At 67.5% G+C, this 19836-nt stretch overlaps 3 long non-coding RNA genes across 3 annotated transcripts; 1 reads left to right on the top strand and 2 right to left on the bottom strand.

The window, feature by feature from the left end:
• Positions 1–11118: 11118 nt before the first annotated feature.
• Positions 11119–14418, bottom strand: LOC144378184 (uncharacterized). The gene is made up of 2 exons (XR_013439845.1): positions 12651–14418; positions 11119–12396 (listed from the first exon to the last, which is right to left on the bottom strand). It is a non-coding gene; the product is annotated as an uncharacterized LOC144378184 (long non-coding RNA).
• Positions 14419–14650: 232 nt separating this feature from the next.
• LOC144378182 (uncharacterized) lies at positions 14651–16947 on the bottom strand. The gene is made up of 3 exons (XR_013439843.1): positions 16810–16947; positions 15655–15711; positions 14651–14726 (listed from the first exon to the last, which is right to left on the bottom strand). It is a non-coding gene; the product is annotated as an uncharacterized LOC144378182 (long non-coding RNA).
• On the top strand, positions 14654–18429 carry LOC144378183 (uncharacterized). Its single transcript, XR_013439844.1, has 5 exons — positions 14654–14743; positions 15000–15103; positions 15979–16090; positions 16808–16985; positions 17132–18429. It is a non-coding gene; the product is annotated as an uncharacterized LOC144378183 (long non-coding RNA).
• Positions 18430–19836: the final 1407 nt, after the last annotated feature.

Here is a 19836-nt window from a genome sequence, read left to right as displayed (position 1 = left end):
CTGGCCTGCTTAAAGGACAGGGCTCCTGGCCCACCCACGTCCCAAAGCCTCTCCTCGCCCGCATCAAACCGTCGTGAATTCAGGGGAAAGAATTCAGAGCCGCGACAGACGGACACGGGCCACGGAGCCCTTCCTCTGTAGCCAGGGCCTGGCGGGAAGCCAGTGGCTGAAGACGGTCAGGGCCTCGGGCCCCCCTCGCCGGGGGCCGTCGGCGGACGGGGCTGGGAAGTCTTGGCATCTGGGGTAGGATCGCCCTGGGACCGAGCTGTGCGCCACAGGGGGGTTGAGCAGCGTCTCTGGTCTCCGCCCCTAGATGCCAGGAGCAGCTTCCCTGGCAGCGATGACCCAGAATGTCATCCCAATGGCTAAGTGTCCCCTGGGGGCAAGTCCCTCTTGGTTGGAAATGGCTGGTGTGGAGGGTGCAGGGGGCTGAGCCCCGAGGGCAGGGCCGGTGGCTCCCTGTGTGGCCTCCCTTCCCCATTAGAGGGGACCAGGCAGGGCCCAGCACCACAGGCCTGCTGCCCGGTCGGACCAGAATTCCGGCTCCTCCGTCTGGGGTAGGTTCTGGGACACAGGGCGAGGACCGGGCCAGGAGACAGGCCTGGGCCTTGGCAGCCTGCGCAGCCGCTCCCCGGGCCCGGCCCTCCCTGCAGGTGCCGGGAGGTGACAGTCCCCAAGCCGGCTCCTCTCCTCCTGTCCCGGCTCCGTGGGGCGGCGTCCCTCACTGTCCCCGATTTCCAGCAGTGAGAAGTCACAGCTGTGCGTCACCTGATGGGATCCCTGCAAAGATGCACAACCTGAGTCCCATCAGGACGCGTCACCAACCGGGGTAGGGGACATGCCCCAGGAGGGCTGGCCGGGCACCAAGGCCGAGGGCACCCAGGGCTCAGAGGAAGGAGGCGTCTCTAGCTGACGGGAGCGGGCGTGATCGGGGACCAGGCAGGCCACACGGCCGTGCGGAACGTCACCGGGGCCTGTGGGTTTGATGACAGGACTGTCAAAGCTAAAGCGTCCCCACTGCCGTCCCCACCAGGCCGCGTCGGAGGTCAGGAGGTGGTGCCGCAGGGTGCGGGGAAAGGTGACCCCGCGTCCACACTGACTCCAGATCATGACTAGAGGGCAGGTGGCCACGTGGGGGCCGGAGGAGGCCCCGGGACACACGGTCATTTTTCTGCAAGTTCAAAATCATGTCAAAGTCAACCCCGGCCTTCAGTGTGCCCCGGGAACAGACCCCGCAGAGGGGGACCCGCAGGCCACTCTCCACGGTTTATTTACAGTCGCCACGGGGGGGGGGGCAGCCCCGGGCCTAGGGCCAGGAGGTGGCTGGCTCCGGAGTGAGGCCCAGGAGCCGGCAGCAGGTCTGGGAGCCACGGGGGTCCCCTCCGTGGCCAGGGGGTCATGGCCCGGAAAGGGCAGGGCAGCTGTCTGGGTGGCTGAGAGGTTTCTGTCCTGACCTGAACTGGCCCTGAGATGGGGCGAAGTTCACGTGTGAGAGACAGCCACCACCCCGGCCACGTGCGGGAGGGACGTCACCGCTCGGACGCTGAACCTCCATGTCACCATCTAAACGAAGACCCCCAAGAGGCCCAGCAAACAGGGGGAGGAGGTGGGCAGGAGCCTCGTGTGGGCAACTGTGACGGCACTGGGAGTTGAGAACCCCGAGGTTCCAAAGCTCAGAGAGGGGGTGTGGATTACCCGAGGTTGCACAGCGGGAAGGCGTGCAGAGCCCACAGCGAGGTCCTCTCCAGTGCTCCTCCGCCTGGCCTCTCCCGCCTGACTGCCCCGCTGGGCTCTGGAGGCCCTCCAGGGCCGGGGATGGCGTAACCAGCGCTTGGCAAAGACGGCGCAGCCCGGAGCCGACGGCTCCCAGTGGGGAGGGGAGTCAGTGGGGCAGAGGGCAGCTCCATCCTGCGCCCCCTCCCTGGCCGGCTGGCTGCCAACCCCTGCCCGCCGGCCTTTGCCTTTCTTCCTGGGCCAGTGGTGAGCTCGGGGCCCTGCAGGCTTGGGTGCAGTCTACGCCCTGGTCTACCTGGCCGTGCGGGCTGGGCGCTGCCCCTCTGTGTCCGGCCCCCGAGGGTCAGGAGGCCTCAGTCCTCGGTGCTGGCCATGGCCCTTCTGTGGCCGGGAGCCCGGGCCTGCGGCCTCCCAGCGCCTACCTGTCACCATGGCTGCCGCAGGGAGGGAAGTGGGGGACGGGGCTCTGGCTGGGGAGGTAACCGGGGGGCCCCAGCTGGCCACCGTGATGGTGGGGTTCTCGGTGCCCAGGGAGGGGCCAGGAGGGGCCAGGGAGGGCTTCGAGGTGGTGGCTGCCACCTTGCAGTTCTTAGTGCTCCCGGGAGAGGTCCTGGTCCGGCCTGGCAGGACGGTGGCCCTGGGAGCTGGTGGCCCAGCTCGTCTGCGTCCACCCCTGGAAGTGGGGAGGAGGGGACAGCAGGGCCCGGGGGCCATGAACCCGGGTGGACTTCTGCTCTGAACAGAGGACCATGGACGGGCACCGGGCGCCGGGGACCCGGGAGCTGAGGGATTCCCGCTTGGCCCGGGTTCCCCATGACGGTCCCTGAGGCAGCCACTCTCCGCCCCCGAGACGTCCCCACGAGCTGTGGTCAGCTGTGGCCCGCCCCGCCGCCCCCGCCCCGTCCAGCGCCCTGTGGGGTCAGGACTCTGAGCTCCAGGCCTTTCTAGGGTTTCTTCCTTCTTTGCAAATGTGTCTCCTTCTTCTTTTCTCTGAAAAAGACTCTTCTTTGGCCTCTGGACTCCCTGGGGCGGGCAGAGAGTGGGCGCAGAGCAGCTGGCCCCTCTGCAGCCACGGGAGGCTGTCGGCACCGGGAACCAGGGCTGGGCGTCCTGGGGGGACGCTGCTGTCCCGAGGGCTCTGATCCCTTCAGCCCGTCGTGACATCTGCCTAAAATCTGAGGTGTCCGGGGACGCGCCTCCCTCCTCTGGGTCTCCCTGCGACGCTGGAGGGAGCAGCCGGGCATTCAGCCACCCACCTGCCACCCCGGGAATTTTATTTTTCATGTTTAGAGACAAGATCTCCCTGAGTCGCCGAGGGCCTCCTAAGTTGCTGAGGCTGGCCTTGAACTTGGGATCCTCCTGCCTCAGCCTCCTGAGTCGGGGAATCGAAGGCTGGGCACGTGGTGTGGGCTTTTTAAACCACCTCCGTCAGCCTTCCTGCGAGAACACGCCTCGGCCATCTGCTGTTGGGGACATTTCGTCGACCCCGGGCTTTGGTCCTGGGGACAAGGCAGGGGACCAGGCGAGGGACCAGGCAGGGGACCAGGTGGCCCTGCAGTGGGGAAGGATGACGTGCAGAATGACGGAGCTGCCGAGGACCTGGTCGGGTGCCGCTCTCCTCCCTGCTGGCTCTGACCCTGGGCTGCAGTGTCCGGCACGGCCCTGGCAGCCACGTCTGAGGGACTTGTGCTGTCCCCTGCGAAGCCCTCTGGTCTGTGGGTGGGGACGCCACATGCCCAGTGCCCAGCAAAACAGATGTTGGGCCTGGAAGCAGCGGGGTCAGCGCCCCAGACCGACTCACCCCTTCCCAGAGCCCAGTGGCCCCGGGTCAGCAGAGGCCGTTCTCAGCGGCCACGGGCCTGGCACTTCCTGAAGAAGAAAAGTAACTGCGGAGGTCGCAGAGCCCTTGAGAGGAGCCAGGAGGCCGGGACAGTGCTGGCCTGCGGGACAGCTCCCCCCAGGCCTCCCACCAAGTCCTGCCCTGGGGCAGGGGTCCAGGGAGGCAGGCTGGGCTGGCCACAGAGGGTGGGAGGTGGAGCAGGTCCCCAGGGGCGTCCACCCCCGCCCTGTGCCCGCCCTGGCCCCCACCGGGCCTTCCTCTTGGCCTCTGTTGGGTTTCTGCTCCCTGGAGGCTGCGTTGGTCACCAGGCTCCGTCTCGTCCCGGCTCCCCGTAGCCTCAGAGGCCAAGGGCAAGGGGCCCAGCCCTGCCCCTGGGCTCCGGGAGTGGAGCAGGACACCCAGCTGGACCCTTGAGCCACTGGCCACGGCCGCTGCCCCAGGGAGTCCTCCCCCCTGCAGCTCCGTGCTCCTGGCTGCGGCCACCGAGAGGCTCCTTGGTCCCGCAGTGGCCACTGGGGGTGTGCGCCTGGGCATCCTGAAGGTGTGGGGCCAGGATCGCTGTGACACTGGGGAAGCAGACTGGGGACCACCGGGGTGGCCGTGAGCGAGGGGGCTGGGGCACGTGTGGAGGCAGGGGGACCAGGCGGGGGACCAGGCAGGGGACCAGGCAGGGGACCAGGCGGGGGACCAGGCAGGGGACCAGGCAGGGTTCAGGTGGGGGTCCAGGCAGGGGGGACAAGGTGGGGAGACAAGGCAGAGGACCAGGCAGGGGGACCAAGCAGGGGGACCAGGCGGGGGACCAGGTGGCCCTGCAGTGGGGAAGCATGTTCTGGCGGGACAGGAGCTCTGGGCCACCCAGGGGAAGGCGCAGAGGGCCGCCCCCTCAGTCCTGGGGTCAGAATGGAGACACCATTCACTGGAGCCCGAGGCGGGGCTGGACCCCTGGCCAGCGCTGGGTCAGCTGAGTGGTCCTGAGGGACGCAGCCTCACGCGGGCCCCTTTCCAGCAGCCCCCTGGGCCCAGGGTGTGGGGGGAGGGGAGGGGAGGGCCGTCCAGGGGGGGGCTGGGCTGGAAGAAGCGGCAGGTGGAGGGAGGCCCCCACCCCACGCCCCAGGGGAGGGCCCAGGAGGGCAGAGGGGCTGGGCCTGAGCCGGGGCCTGGGGCGGAGGACGGAGCCTGGGGGAGAGACAGGCCCTGGGGGGGGGAGCAGGAGGGCGGGCGGGGCCCGGTGCCCCCTGGGATGGGCGGCTGGGTGCAGGGGGCTGGGGGCATCCCAGCAGGACACTGCCCGGGTCCAGCTGGGCCAGGGCAGCCCCAGGAGCGGCTCCTCACTGCACTCCCTCCAGCCTCCCTGCGGAGGCCGGCTGGTGGCCTGCCCAGGTCCTCTTGGAGAAGAGCTGGGGATTCCTGAGGGGAAGCGGAGCTCCCTGGTTCTCGGCACTGAGATCACCGCAGTCTGGAATGTTCCCTTGGGTGGGGGGCGGGGCGGGCAGCCCTGAGGGCGGGAGGTCCTGGGTTTGTCCTGTCAGGCCTGCTGGCACCTGGAAGACAGGCCTGGCCCAGGTGACAGCTAGGGTCACCCAGGCCCAGGTCAGTGTGGGAGAAGCCCAAGGGGGCCCTGGACTCCACTCTGACCAGGTCCATCCCTCCCCCGGCCTTTGAAGCCCCCCACCCTGGCTTTAAGCTAAACTCCAGGCTCCTGGCCTCAGCCCGAGGGGCTGGGGACCTGCTCTGGCTCCTGCCTCTCAGCTGGCCCTCCCTGTCTCCACCCCGCTATCTGCATGGCAGGAACCCAGCAGGCTTGGCCACCTCAGGACCTTTGCATGTGCTGTGCCTCCCTGCTCTTCTCCCCATCCTCCCAGAACTCTGCCCTAGGCCTCGGCCTCCACTCCAGCCTGCCAGGCCTCCCTGCCCTTCTCCGTGAGTACCCTGTCCACTTCATGGTGTTCCACAGTGATACGGATGCTGGCCTTCTCATGGGGCTCCCCGAGGACAGACACCAGTCACTCGTCACTGCCGGGTCCCCAGGGATCTCTGCCAGCAAGCACCACGGAAGCAGCTCGAGACATCTGCAGCATGGGTTCCTCCTGGGAGGGACCACGGACCCGGTCCCCAGCCCGTCCCTCCCAGGGTGGCCCCACAGGCTCCTCTGTGTCCTCACCCCCACGGGGTGACCTGGCTGAGACGTGGTCATGAGTCACTGGCCGGAATCTGGTCACAATCACCTCTTGGCTGGCCGTGGCCACTGAATCCGGGAACCTAGGGGTCCAACAAGATAGTGCCCAGGACTGGGGAGGCCTGGTCCAGCCCAGGCACCTGTGCCAGGGACCTCCAGGTGGCACAGCCGGCCACCACAGGGGTGGAGGAGTGGTGGAGATGGGGTCTTCGGCTGGGATCCTCGGGGTGTGACTGATTCTCAAGGGGACGGCTGCGGGGGGACGTCCAGGGCGGCTGACCACCCCCGGCTGAAGGCCCAGGGCCAGGTCTTGGGGGCAGGCTGGGAGGCGGTGGGGGTGCCAGGTGGCACGGGGGGGCAGGCCTGGGGTCCCGAGGACTCCACCCAGAGGCCGGCCTGCAGAGGCCTGGGGCCCGAGGGCCTGAGGTTCCCGACTGTCCCCGGCTGGAGCTGCCTCCAGGGCACAGCCCACCAGGCCGGGCGCTCCCCGTGGGGAAGGGGCCACGGGCTCCCGGGTCGCGGGAACCTGGGTCGGGCGCTCTCAGCCGGGCAGCCATGTCACCCTCCGGCTCTCTCAGCCCCCACCCCTCGTGCTGTCCACCACGGTCAGCCTGGAGTGACGCCGCTGGACGGGCCGCGGCCTCCAGGTCCCAGCCTCCTCTCCACCAGCTGCCAGCTGACCTTGCGACACGCAGGCCGGATCGTGACCCTGCGCTGCCCTCTGACCTCCCTGACTCCCACCCCTTTGGAACAGACTGACCCCCTCGCGACCTGTAGGTCACCGTGTCCCCATCCCCCTCCTGCCTCCCTCCCCCACCCTCAACCTGCGGGACTTCCTGGGGTTCTTTCTGCATTTCCTGCTCCCGCCTGGTCCAGGCCTTTGCCTCTGCTGCCGCCTCTGCCAGGAAGCCCTCCTCCCTTTCACCCACCAGCGCCCAGGCTCAGACCAGGGACTGTCCCTCGTGGTGAGGGGACCCACCGGGCTGGCTGCTAGGGGCCCGCAGCGGGAGTCCCTCTGGGGCAACTGCCTCTGAGGACACCTGGGAGGTCCTCCCGCCCGCGGGCGGCAGCGGGACACAGCCCAGCACCGATGAGTCAGGGGCACGGGAGCACAGCCTCCCCGTCCCGCAGGCTCGGCCCTGGGCCGGCCGCACTCCAGATCCTCCACCGCGGGCTCCACGAGGCCGCGTCCAGCCCTGCCCTGCCCTGCCCCCTGCTCCCTCTCTCCCGGGCATGTCCTCCTGGATCACGCGCACCCCAGCCTCTGCTCTGGGACATCTGCTTCTGAGCAACCTGAGCCCAGACACGTCCCCAGAAGGTCCCTTCCCACCACTCCCCGCCCCTGGTCTGGTCCCGTCTGCGGGGATCTCTGGCAGCCCTCACGGTGTCTCTGCAGTGGCCAGATGAGTGCCGGGTTGGAGCCGGACCCCCACTCCAGAACGTCAGGCGGGATGGTGTTGACACGATCTGCTGTGTTCCCAGTGCACATCACGGGGCTTGGCACCCAGTGGGGGTTCAGTAAATATTTGTTGAATGAGTGAACAAACAGTGGGGTGAGTTGGAGACACTGCTGTTAGGGCTCCTGGTTCTACAATCTCCACTCAGGCTCCTCAGAGCTGCATGATGGCTGCCAAAGCACCTGCCATCTCGTCCTCACACTGCTGAAGCTAAGGCAGGAAAAGGCCCTCCAAAGGAGAAACCTGTTCCCAGGAGCCCCAGGGCAGCTTGTCCTCCACTGGCCACACCTACATTCCATGTCTAGCCTCAGCCAATCGCTGCAAGGGGAGGGAGAGGACCAGGTTTGACTTGGGCCAATCAGCCTTGGCCTCTGGGCTCAGTGGGCAGAGCCTACCCTGGCGGAGGAGGAGGACAGCTGGCTACAGCTGCAGGCCCCTGAACCCAGGCGCTTTGGGTGTCCCCGGGGCTTTGGGTCTCCGTCCCCCTGTCCTCCTGTCCCTCTGTCCTCCGTCTCTGGGGAGCCCGTGGGTGGCTGGTGTGAGGGGAGGGGGGCTGGGCAGGGGTCTAACAATTCAGGCGGCCAGACACCTTCACCCCAAAGGGGACGGGGGCCCAGGAGGGCTGCAGGAGGAGACAGCCCCGCCAGAGAGGCCCAGAGCCGGAGGACAGACGGGCTGGTGGGAGGCCCAGGAGAGAGGCCAGCGGGGTCTGTGGGCAGGGCCTCTCGCTGCAGGCGCCCCCTCAGGCGAGACCAGCAGCCCCACCTGGGCGTGTCCCTTCTCCAGCCTGGGCCATGGTGACCCCTCTGCCAAGTGGAGCCCCTCAGGGAGATCCCCTGGGCCTGGTGGCCTCCTGTGACCTGTGACAGCCCTGCACGGTGGGTGGGAGCTTGGGCCTCAGGGGACAGCAGGCACGTGCCCAGGTCACAGTGGTAGTGGCAGACTGTGTCCATGCGTGGCCCCAGGCCAGGAGGGGCTGGGAGGTGGGACGGGGACTCTGGGTGCCCAGGGCGGCCGTCCTGCTGGCAGCAATGGCCGCTGGGTCCCAGTGTTCCCGGGCATCGGCCGGGCGGGCGGCGGGCTGACTGTCGTCGGCTCTGGTCCTCACCTCACAGGGAGGACGCCTCAGAGACTGCCCAGCAGTGGGGTGCAGGGCCTCAGGGCCCACAGGCCCGACAGGCCAGCTGACCTGGACGCCTTCTGTCCCAGCCTCAGCTGAGCTGCTGACGTGTGGACAGTGAGGAGTGCACCGGGGACCTGCCCACGGGCCAGGCACACGCAGGTGCCCAGCAGGGTCGACCTTGGCCACATTATTAAAATCACTTTTAAAAGGTCTTTAATCGCACTTTTCTCTGGAGAAAAAGCTGAGGGCCAGAGAGGGCCACTTGCTCAAGGTCACCAGCCAGGGGGAGGCTGAGACTGGGCCACTGTGCGCTCTGAGGCCCTGCCACCTGCAGCGACCCGCTCCACACCCAGTCCTCTTGGGGACGACGTCCACGGCCCCGCCTGGCGTCCCTCTGGCCTGGTGCTGGCCACGGCTACCCACGGCGGCGTTGCAAAACCCTCCTCCCGGTGCCTGTTGATAAAGGGAGCCCGTTGCAAAACGCGGCGGAGAAGTCATTCAGTGTTGTGACATCCTGTGGCCAGGCCCCGTGCCCCTTCCTGCCAGGCCCGGGTGGGGCCAGCTTCTGGCTCTCCTTGCCTGACCCTGACGGTGGGATGCTGGGTCGGGGGCCACAGGGGACCCAGCCTGGTCCCGTCACCCTCTGCCAGACCTTGGGCTGCCCTTGCCGGTCTCTTGCCTCAAGTCCAGTGGCCGGGCAGGAAGTCCTGTGGGCGCTGCCCGTCCCAGCTCTGAGGCCGCAGGCCCCTCCAGCTCCACGTCTGGCGGAGCCCCCCGCTCCACCCTGCTCTGCCCAGGCAGCCCGAGGGGTGCTGGGGACCTGTCCCTCCTCTGTTTGGAGTCCTCCTGGCTCTGGTCTGGAGCAGGCCTGGCCCTGGCCCTTGGTCCCCACTGTGACCTCCTGGTGCGGGCCTGGTGCCGCTGCCCTGGACTCCACCCTCGCCCTCCGACATCAGGGCACGTGGAGCCGGGCCCTGGCCTGCTGTCCCCGCTGCCGGCTTGTGTCCCCAACGGTGGCTCTGTCCACCTCGCCTTGAGCCCCGTCTTTGGTCTTGTTTTCCGCCGACGCGGCCGGCCCTTCACCGCGTTTGTGTTGAACGCGGCTCTTGCCCCTGGGACGCGCCTTCCTGGGGGCGGGGACGCGGGCTCTTTTCTCCCTGGGCATCCAGCGGCTCTCGAGGTTGCCTGGGCCAGCAAGGGTGCGGCCCGTCGTGCGTGGCAGGCCCCTTTCTCTGCCTCGCGGTCCCTGTGGCCTGCACCTGCCTCTCCCTCTCCCCTGCGTCCCCAGTCCTGGTGTATTCTGTTTCCTGTTGGTCCCTCTGTCCCCCGGGGCTCTCGAGGACAGGGCTTGGTCTGCCCCCTTCACTGGGTCCCTCCGGTGCCCAGAGTCCCCATGAGGGGGCCTGACACCGGACCAGGGTTCACACTGACCCCCATGTCAGGGCCGGTCCTGGCCAGGAGGGAGCAGGCAGGAGCGGCCTGGACCCACTGGGCCTGAACCATGCCCCTTCTCCTAATGCCGCGTGCTGTAATGGGCACCAGGCGCTAATCTGGTGTTACATCTGGGCTTTGGACAACAGATACCATCAGCGGCCGCCGCTGGAACTCCTTCTCCACCTGTCCACTCCCACCTAGATGGGTATCAGCCTCCTGAGGGGGAGGGCCAGCTCGCAGCCCCGCCCGCCCGCAGCTGCCCGGGAGGAGGGTAATAGCTACTCCCACCTGGGGGAGGCTGGCCGCCGCTCCCTCCCAGCCTCGTCCCAGGCCGCGGCAGGACGGGCCTGCTCCACGGGCCAAAGCCACCACCAAGGGCCCAACCCGCGGCCCTGGGCTGCTGGCTGGGAACCCTGGTGTCCAGCCAACCCTGGAACCAGGCGCTCAGAGTGCGGCTTCTGAGAAGGGGGACGCAGAAGCCCCGGGCTCACGGTGCAGGGGCAGAGGGTGGCTGCCCCAGCAGGCAGGACGTGACTGTCACCTCCCAGTGTGAGGGGTGCTGCGTTCCCAGCCTGCTCTGGGGCTCAGGCCGCCACCTGAAGCAGGTCTTGGAGCACCTATAGCTGCCCGCTGGGGACAGTGACCACGCACACAGAGCCTCCTGCTCCTCGCCCCGTCACCCTTGTTGCGGGGTAACGGGATATGTTAGGGACAGGCCCTCACAGGTACCCCGGAGGTGGCCAGGGGCAGCATCCCACAGCTGCTCAGCTATGGCCAGGACGGAGGACGGTTCTGGAAGGTTCCAGGGCCTGGACGCAGCCATCTTGGAAGGAAGACAGTGTTCCCCACCACGGACGCCCCACCCTCAACCTGGCCCCGCAGCAGGAAGGGGGAGCAGGCAGGCTGGCGGGCTGAGGACCTTGGGGGACACAGGGGAGTCCAGAGGGCTCGGTGGCATCCCCCAGACACAGCGCGGGGCCTTTCCCATCCTGGATGAGCCAGAGGCGACTCACCAGGCTCTCCCACTTTCCCCTTCTGAACACACCCCGGGGAAGGGGCACGCAGCCCCTGGCCGGTGCAGGCGGGAGACCTTGCTCAGCGGCCTGGGAACCGGCTGGGCTGCGCGTCCCGCCTCCACAGTGCCGCCTCTGGCCTGGAGGAGGAACTGCAGCCGGCACCCCACCCCCACCCCGGTCCTCAGCAGGGGATCCACTTGGGTCACATTGACCCCAGCGGCCACTGCAGACTAGCTGGCTTCCCAGGAGCCACATCTGAGGCGCATCAAGCATCCTGCACGCTCGGGCGCCCGCTCCCCACTGACGCGGGGGGATGAATAACAGTCTGAGCTATCATGTGCGTCTGCTAAAAATAAACTTGACATACTTTCAGTTGGGAAACAATGTGGATTCCACACATTCTCCAAGGGCAGAGGGGGAAAGGAAGAATGGAAAGCAAGTTCTTGAGCTTAGCAATTAATTGGGGCCTGTAAACAAATGATTCACGCTCTGTCCTGGCTGTTTTTCTTTCCATTGTGCGTGGACTTTCGTAGGGTAAGGGAAGGAGGCCAAGGACAGAGGCCCAGAGTGTGGCAGAGCCCAGGGGACCGGGCTGAGCGGGCATCAGCCAGAGGGAGTGTGAGGGAGCCCTTCAGGTGGACGGGAGGCCCTGGGCGGCGGCTCTGAGAACCCAGAGGTCCGGCATGTCCAGGGACCAGGAGGCCGTGCGGCTGGGCCCGGGGGAAGGGGTTGAGGTCACGGGGTCCACAGGGCCCGGCACCCAGAGCTGAGAGTGGGAGCCAGGAGGGTCCTGGGGGAGCGGGTGACCCGTTCCAGGTGAGCTGTCTGCAGGTCTGTGTCTTGGACTTCCGGGCGATGTCCAGGGGCGATGGTCCAGGGGTCGCGCCTCTTAGAGGTGCACTTGCTCCACGCCCGTCTCCTCCCTAGAGAGCGGCAGCCTCCTCTTGGGGGCCCTTGTGGGCTCCCGTGTCACTCCTGTGTCCCCAGTGCCTGGGTCATGGCTAGGCACAGACAGGAGCTCGGCTCATGCTGCAAAGTGACCGAGTCCTCGCTGCAGAGTTGGTGGCTTTGTTCCGTTTCACAGGACAGGGCCCTGCATGGACGGAGCTCAGAAGAGGCAGGTTTTATGGGGGGCAGCCTTGGGCGGGAAGTCTGCTCTGCAGTGGGCTCAGGTCCCCACGCCTCCAGGGCCACCGTGCCTCCTCCCGCTTTGCAACGTGGCATGTGGGTCTGTGTTGTGCACAGAGGAACCGGGCCCAGGGAGCATGGCCGTGTTCAGGGTCACATGGGCACCAAGGGGCCTGTTCTAACCCGTCCAGCTTTATCCCGCGGAGCCCGTGGGACCCGGCCGAGTCGCTCTGCCCTTCTGAGCCTCTTACATGGACGCGGGACACCGTCTTGTGGGCTGCTGGGTGGAGGCGGGAGGTCCCCTCCCGGTGCTCCTGCTGCGGTCACTGTCCTGGCTGTGAGGCCGCCCAGGCCAGCAGCCCCTCGGAGTGTGCCAGGACTTCTCTGTCCCCGGTGTCCCCCCCACACACCACGGGGCCCGCCCTCTGCTGCCTCTTCCTCCTTTTCTTGGTAAAACCGCCTGCTGTCTCTGATGGCCAAAGGTCCTCCTGGGGAGCAGGGGACCTGTCACCCACAGAACCGCCTCCGCTGTGGGCTGAGGTCACCAGGCACGGGGCTGGCGCCGGGGACATGGTCATAGTTGGGGGTTGTCAGTCATCTTGAGGGGGGCAGGGCTCTGTCCAGGGTCCCCTGGGGGGCGCGGCTGGGGGGCAGATCTGTCACCTGCGCAGAGGGCAAGGGGGGCTCTGGGAGGCTGCCTGGAGGAGGTGGCCTGGAGCTGTCTGGGCCGCGGGCCGCTCACCTGGGCTTCAATCCTACTTCTGCCCCTTTCCCGCTGGGTGACGGGGTCAAATTCATGTCCCCCTCTGAGGTGACGCCGAGTGAGCTGGTGCAGATGAGGGTCCGGATCCGGGCCAGGCCCGGCCAGTGCTGGCCACGGGACAGCAGCACTCACCCTCCCTGCAGCCTGTGGAAAGTACTGGAAGGCCAGCTGTCCCGGCCGGCGCACGGCCCTCAGCCTCAGACCTCTCACCTGCGCAGGCTGTGACGGACTTTGAGAGGTCAGTGGTGAGGGGGAGGCCGGTGAAGCCACATCACGTGCCCAGCACCATGCTGGGCGCACAGTGGGCACTGGGTGAGTGGTGGCCAGCGTCCTCCGGCCTGTGGCTGTGGGAAGAGCAGGTTTGAGGTCAGGTCCACCTGGGCCGAGTCCTGGCTCTGCCCTGGGCTGCGGTGGGGCCAGCGGGGACCTGGAGCAGAAGGTCCAGCTTGGCACCGGACAGAGCAAGTACAGTCAGGGGCGGGCACCCAAGCCCGAAGCGAGGCCACCCAACGGCCCAGCTGGCCAGGTGACTTCCCCCAGGGTCCAGCTCAGCAGAGGCACAGGCCCGAGGCAGCCTGGGCACCGAGTCTCTCTGGAGGTGGGGTCTCAGGGCGCAGGCACTGGGTCTCGGGGTGCAGCACTGGTGTCTTGGGGCGCGGGCACTGGGTCTCGGGGTGCAGCACTGGTGTCTCGGGGCGCGGGCACGGGGGTCTCGGGGTGCAGACGCGTTGGGTGTCCCTTGGAGACTCAGGCCTGCAGCATGTGAAGGGACCTGGTCCAGCGATGCCTTTGGGTCCCCTACTCACTGGGGGCTGGGAGGGTCTTGGCCTCGTGAGGGCTGGTTGGGGTCTTCCAAGGCCCCCGCTGTGGCCTTGCTCCTGGGGAGCCCTTGGTGCATTCTCCCAGCTGTCCCGCCCCTGAACCTCCTGTGTGAAGGATTCTCTGCCTCCCACAAGGGAGGCCCTGTCCCGCCTGGGCTGCAGCTCCCCTGCCTCAGCGGGTCGGGTGCGCGGTTCTGGGTCTGCGGGGTCTGTCTACCTCCATCCAGAGGCCTCCACGTGCAGGTGGTGTCCCTCCGGGGCAGGACCCCCACGGCCCCCCATGGCCCGGGATGAAGCCCGACTCCTTCCCGCTCCCCAGGTTCCCGGCGATGGAGGCCTGCTGGCCTCTCCTCCTCAGTCCTCTAGCCACGGGCCTCCTGTGGCTGCACCGACTCATGGAGTGCACACCGCGAAGGGCAGGGAGCTGGCGGGCCCTTCTGCTGCCGTGTCCCTGTGTCCCAGGTGAGGGCACAGGGACAGGAAGGGGCTGACTGCAGGGTGGAGGCGGAATAGGAACTGAGGCGGGTCGGCCTGTGCCGCAGCCTGAGTGGCCACCTTCCTGCAGGAGTGACAAGTGGCTGCCCCTGGGGCGGGGGGCACCGCCTTCCCTGCCCGCTCAGCTGCCTTACTCCAGGGTGGGGGTGGGCATGGGGCATGTCCCCCAGGGTGGACGCCGACTCCTGTGGGTGAAGGGACCCAGGGAGGGGGCCTCGGCTTGTCGATTCCCTGCGCTGGGAAGTCAGCGCTCTGCTCTGTCACCTGAACTCACCGCCTGCCCCGCCCCCCACCCCGGGACGCGCTGCGTGGGCTCCCAGCGCCTCCCTTGACGGAGCCCACCCCCCTCGCCTCACCTGAGCTCGGCTCGCCTCAGTCAACCCCGTTCAATCCTCCCGCGTCACCTGGCGCGGGCCACCACCCAGCCCTGCCCACCCCCGGCCTGTCCCCTGGGGCTTGTGCCCCCCAACTCACCCCGCTCGCAGGCCGCCCCCCAGACGCCCTCCGGGCCCTGTGGGAGGATGCTCTCCCTCTGGCCCCAGAGCGCCCCTGGGATTCGGGGACCACAGGGCGCAGCCCTGGGAGCCCCAGATGATCCCGCCGGGAAGAGGGGGGATGGGGGAAGGGCCTCCGGACGACCAGGAGCAGCAGGTGCGAAGGGCTGGGGGCAGGGGGCAGAGAGCAGGGACGAGGACCGAGTTGGAGGAGGCCGGAGGACAGGCTCAGCCCCTGGTGAGGACTGAGCAGAGGAGAGAGGTGATTGGAGACACCCGTCTGGCCCTGGAGGGGAGCAGAGGGGCTGGGAGACGGGGCTCTTGGGTGGTGCCAGACCTGGGAGAGGCAGCCTGGGGGGCCGTGGGGCAGGCAGGGGGTGACTTAAAGAGGGACTTAGAACATCACTGGTGAGGCCCGTGGGAACTGGACTCTGAACCAGGCCTGATTTTCTCGCCCTCCATGGAGCAGCTGATTTAATCCTAACAACCTCATGATTTTAACTGATCCTGCCTCACAGATGAGGAAACTGGGGGCCAGAGAGGTTAAGACATTTGCCCAAGGCACACAGCAACAAAAGGCAGAGCTGGGCCTCAGGAGCAGCTGGGGTGCTCGCAGCGGCAGGTGTGTCTGTGCCCCTCCCCCAGAGGGGCCCGGGGGTCCTTCCCCGTGAGTGGGCCGGGATTGAGGTCGTCCTGGCAGAACCCGTCCTCACTGGAGAGGACACAGACCCACGGCCCCTGGCCTGGGCTGGACCTGGGCCTCGTGGAGGAGGGCCTCCTGGGAACAGGCTCACCCTCAGCCCCCCCCCCCACAGTCCTGCCTTTGTCCCCCTGGCTTCAGGCTCCCCTGCTGCTCTCCGTCCTGGAGGATGACCCAGGCTCCTTGCTGTATTCCAGAGGCCTCGCCTGACTTGCTCCCCACCCTGTCCCCACCCTCTCGCCTCCCACGACTTTCCTGCTCTCTGCTGCAGCTCCTCCAACATACCAGTCCCCATCCCAGGCCCTTTGCACGTGCCACTCCCTCTGCCTGGAATGCTCTTCCCATGGCAGCTCCCCCATCCTTCTCCTCTCAGTTCCTCTCTCCCCTCCCTTCTCCAGGTGGCCCTCCCTGAGCCCCTGGGCCCAAGTCCCCTGTTTTCCTCAGCATGTCATCTGCTGTTTCTGAATACTCACTGGCTGGATTTTTTCCTGGTAGTTTAGTGTCCACCCCGCCAGGGCGCTGTCTTCTTCCTGGCACACAGTAGGTGCTCAATAAGCACTTGTCGAATGACTGAGCAAAGGGGTGCTTGGGAATTGCTTAAGGATTTGGGAGCCCGGAGGAGGAGAAGGCAGGCTCCGGCCGGGGTCCCAGGCCTCCTGTCCGGGTCTCCCTGGCCTGAGGAGGCCCTGCCCAGCCAGAGGGCCGCGCGGAGGCAGCGGGCGGGCCGAGGCCTCCTCCCTCTCCGCTGTTTTCTTCCTCTGGTAATTATGGGCTCAGACACTTCTCCATGCTCCCAGAATAATAGCCGCCTGTTATCAGCGGCATCTCTGGGACCAGCTCACAAACAGTCATTAATCGCGTCTCACCGCCACCCTGCCCTCCTCCTGGTGGAAACTGAGGCTCAGAGAGGTGAGGCCACTTTCCCAGCAGCACACAGCCCACGTGGGAGGATGGGCGGTTTGCCTGGAACCCTCTGGGGTGGAACGGGGGTCCCTTCCCTGTCCCATGGGAGGGGAAGCCTCGGGCCTGCTGTGTCTGAGGGGCCCTGCCCCCCATTCAGGCCCCCAGTCCTCCTGGAAGCCCTGGGGGCCTCCCGAGGTGGCCTCTTAATCATTGCCGGTTAATTAAGGAGGCTCAACCCTCGCGGGCTCCTGCAGGCCTGCCCGGGAGAGGGCAGCGGGGCCAGGCTCTCCAGGAGGCCACGGCCCCCGGCTGGGCCGGGTCCCCTCCTGCCTCTGGGGCCCAGCAGAGACCCAGGGGTCCCTGGGAAGGGGGGCTGGGGCTGGGGCTGGGGCTGTCCCGGGCCTCCTCCCGCTCTGGGCGCTGTGTGGGCGGTGCTGGCCCAGCGAGGCCCGGCGGCGGCCAAGGCAGCGGAGGAGTCGAGACAGGTTCTGGGTGAGGTGGTTTCGTGGGCCGGGCAGAACGTGGCGCCGCGCCAGGGCCCGCTCCCTGGGGCCCTGAGGTGGGCGGGGGACCCCCACCCGCCCCGTGTCCGGCCCTGTGCCCCGTGGATGAGGTGGGAGCAGAGGAAGCGAGGGAGGGGACCGTGGGGTGACCGAGGGAGGGAGGGGACTGTGGGGTGATCGAGGGAGGCTCCCACCCCAGCCTCCACGCTTCCCAACACAGACCTGTGGGAACGGCCACCAGAGCAGCAGCTTCGGCCCTGGGGACCACTGAGCCACGCAGGACGCAGACCCGCCCATGCCCGGACCCGAGGACACAGAGGACCCCCGGGGCCTGCAGCCCGCACTTCAGGATGACCGTCGTGGCAGGGCGGCCCGCCTTGCTGTGTGACCTTGGGCAGGTGGCTTTCCTCCTCTGAGTTCCCACAGCTCTGACGGGGGCCTGGGGGTGGTGGACGGAGTGGTGGCTGGTGGCTCCCGCAGACCCCCGTCCCCTGTCCCTGTGAAGTGCCCCTGCTTAGGCGGAGACCAGCCCGGCTTTCTGCAGGTCCCATGAGGAAAGCATGCGGCCGTCCTGCTGGCCCTGGACTCGGCAGCAGGCACAGGAGGAATGTCCCAAGGCCAGGCTGCGGCCAGAACCCGGAGGCCCGGCTCAAGGACAGTCCTCTGTCCCCAGCCCCTGCTCCCGAGCCTGTGCCCACGTGTGCGCGTACTGCACACGCGGGGGTCCCACCCTCTCCGTGGCGAGCAGTTCTCCACCGACACGCTCACGGGGGTGACCGCCATCGCCACCAGGACCCAGAACATTCCCACCCAGAAGGTCCCTGGGTGGTCGTCCCCTCCCGGGCCCCGGCCCCCCAACACCCCCCCAGCCTTTTATTCTGAAAAACTTGAAACATTTTGAAAGTCCAAAGGCCATGTGCTGCGGTCACGTCCCTTCCCAGAGTGTCCCGTGTGGCGCTGCCCCACGTCCCCTTGCCCCACGCGCCCTCGCCCCACGTGCCCTCGCCCCACGCGCCCTCGCCCGCTCCCAGGCTGGTGCCGGTTGTGGGGATGCAGCGACACCCCTCCCCCGCCCCGCGGTGCGACCCTCCCCCACCCGGCGCCCTCCAAGGCCCCGCAGTCTTCTCGGCTTGTGTCCACTTCACTTTTATTTTAATCCACTTTTTCTGGTTCACGTCCAGCCAAGGGCCAGGCCTGTGGTGGGTGGCCAGCCTTTTCAGGGTCGTTTTTCTGGAATGTTCTCCCTGCATTTGCGTGACTACAGGGAGCGTTCTCCACGCCAACCCCAAGGTTCCCTGAACCAGGACCTGCTCGGGGTGCCCAGGGGGACCCGAGACCCGGGGGGGCTGCTGACTGGGACAGGGGGTGCCCAGGCTTCTTCCAGAGCATTGGGTAAAAAGGGGGGGGGGCGGAGGCCGGCCTCGCTGCCTCCACTTGCAGTCCTGAGGGAATTTCACAGGAGGCAGGCGAAGTCCCGCTCTGGCCCCTGGCTGTGAGGCCGGGGACCACACCTCTGGGCCTCAGTGTCCCCTTCTGTGAAGTGAGGACAGCGCGGGCTCCTCCAGCTCCTGAGGTGGGGGCCAGGGAGGGGCCGTGGAGCCCTGGATGGCCGTGACTTCAGTGGCCTCCTCTCCGGCCCTGGATGCCCGTGAACAAGACTGGGTCCCAGTTTGCTAAACTGGGTCAAGAATCAACACCAGCCGGGCACGGTGGCACCTGCCTGTGACCCCAGCAGCTGGGGAGGCTGAGGCAGGAGGATGGCGAGTTCAAAGCCAGCCTCAGCCAAAGTGAGGCCCTGAGCAGCTCAGTGAGACCCTGTCCCTAAATAAAATGCAAAACAGGGCTGGGGACGTGGCTCCGTGGTCCAGTGCCCCTGAGCTCCGTCCCTGGTACCCGACCCCCCAAAAGAACTGGCTACCAACGTTCCCCCGCGTCCATGGACACGCACTTGTCCATCACGGAAAAGCCCGACTCCCCCGACTCTGCGCCCCCACAGGCCCGAGCCCCAGGGGCCTGCGGGGCAGCGACCTCCCGGCTCCTGCCCACTGCTCCTGAGGCGGCTCGCTGGGGAGCTCCCTGCAAGGGCTCTGGGGACACTGGCCCCATTTTGACTCGTGGCAGGTGCCAGGAGACGTGCCCAGGTCTCAGCCGTCACTCCCTGACCCGGGGCCAGGCGACCTCGTGGCACCGGGTGACCTCCCCCCTGAGGGCCGTGGGTCCTCGTGGTGGAGACGGGCCATGATTCAACACTCAGTTCCCTCTCGATGGACGTTGAGGTGCTCTCTGGCTTTCGCCACCACAGATTGCAACAGAGAGCCTGCGCGGAAGTCTGCTGTCATCGCGGCTCATGGGGGACATTCCTAGAAGTGGACTCGATGGGTCAGAAGTCATGTGTCTCTGAACGTCGCCGGCCGCCTGTACTGGTCCCGTCCAGGGTTCCAGGGCGCCCCGTCCCCTGCAGCCCAGGGCGCCCGCAGTCCCATGCTGAGGTGGCTCTGCTGGCCTGTCCTATAAACAAGGCCACAATGCACATCTTTGTGCCACGTCTGAGTTACAGGGACGGCAGTGTGTGGGGAATTCCCGGACCAGCAGGAAGCAGTGACAAGGGACACCTGAGCTCAGGGCAGCGGCCCTGGCCCGTGGGCATGGAGGGCGGCCAGAGGGGCTGCGGCTGCTGGGCCCTCCTGGCCCCTGTGGCCACAGCCTCCCCCGCCCGGGCTGTCCCCACCTGGAGTCTGTGACTCGGGGCCTGGCCTTGGAACGAGTCCCCAGGAACATGGACGAGAGATTTGTCCACGGAGCGCAGAGCCCCGAAGCCCGAGGCCAGGCCCGGCCGGCGGCCTCCCTGGGGGTCAGGAGCGAGGGCCGCACACACGAAAGGCTGGGGACCGCCCCGCACCCAGTAGGCGCTACCTGAATACCTGACTGCCACGGAGATGCGTGTCGGGGGCGGGCTCCGGCTCTGCCCGTTCTCCGCTCTCCGCGTCCGCCTGTCCCGCGGCTCTTCCCAGCGTCTGTCCGTCTTGGTCGCTTTCCACTGTCTCGTGTCCCTCTCTGGCACTGTTTGTGTCCCCACAAGGACCCGGAGCGCCGTGAGCCTCTGTGAGCACCCAAGCACCTGGGAGGCCAGTGGTGACGTGAGGAAGACACCCAGGACGGGGCCCCGAGGGCCACCCCAGGCTCGTGTTCTCAGGGGACGGGGCCTGCAGTGTTGTCCCTGTAACCAGGGTGGCCTTGGACAGGGACAGC

Source organism: Ictidomys tridecemlineatus, chromosome 5 (genome assembly GCF_052094955.1).
Source record: "Ictidomys tridecemlineatus isolate mIctTri1 chromosome 5, mIctTri1.hap1, whole genome shotgun sequence".
In the NCBI taxonomy this organism is placed as follows: Eukaryota; Metazoa; Chordata; class Mammalia; order Rodentia; family Sciuridae; genus Ictidomys; species Ictidomys tridecemlineatus.
The sequence above is the reverse complement of the archived record's forward strand: the minus strand, read 5'-3'. Positions and strand labels throughout refer to the sequence as shown.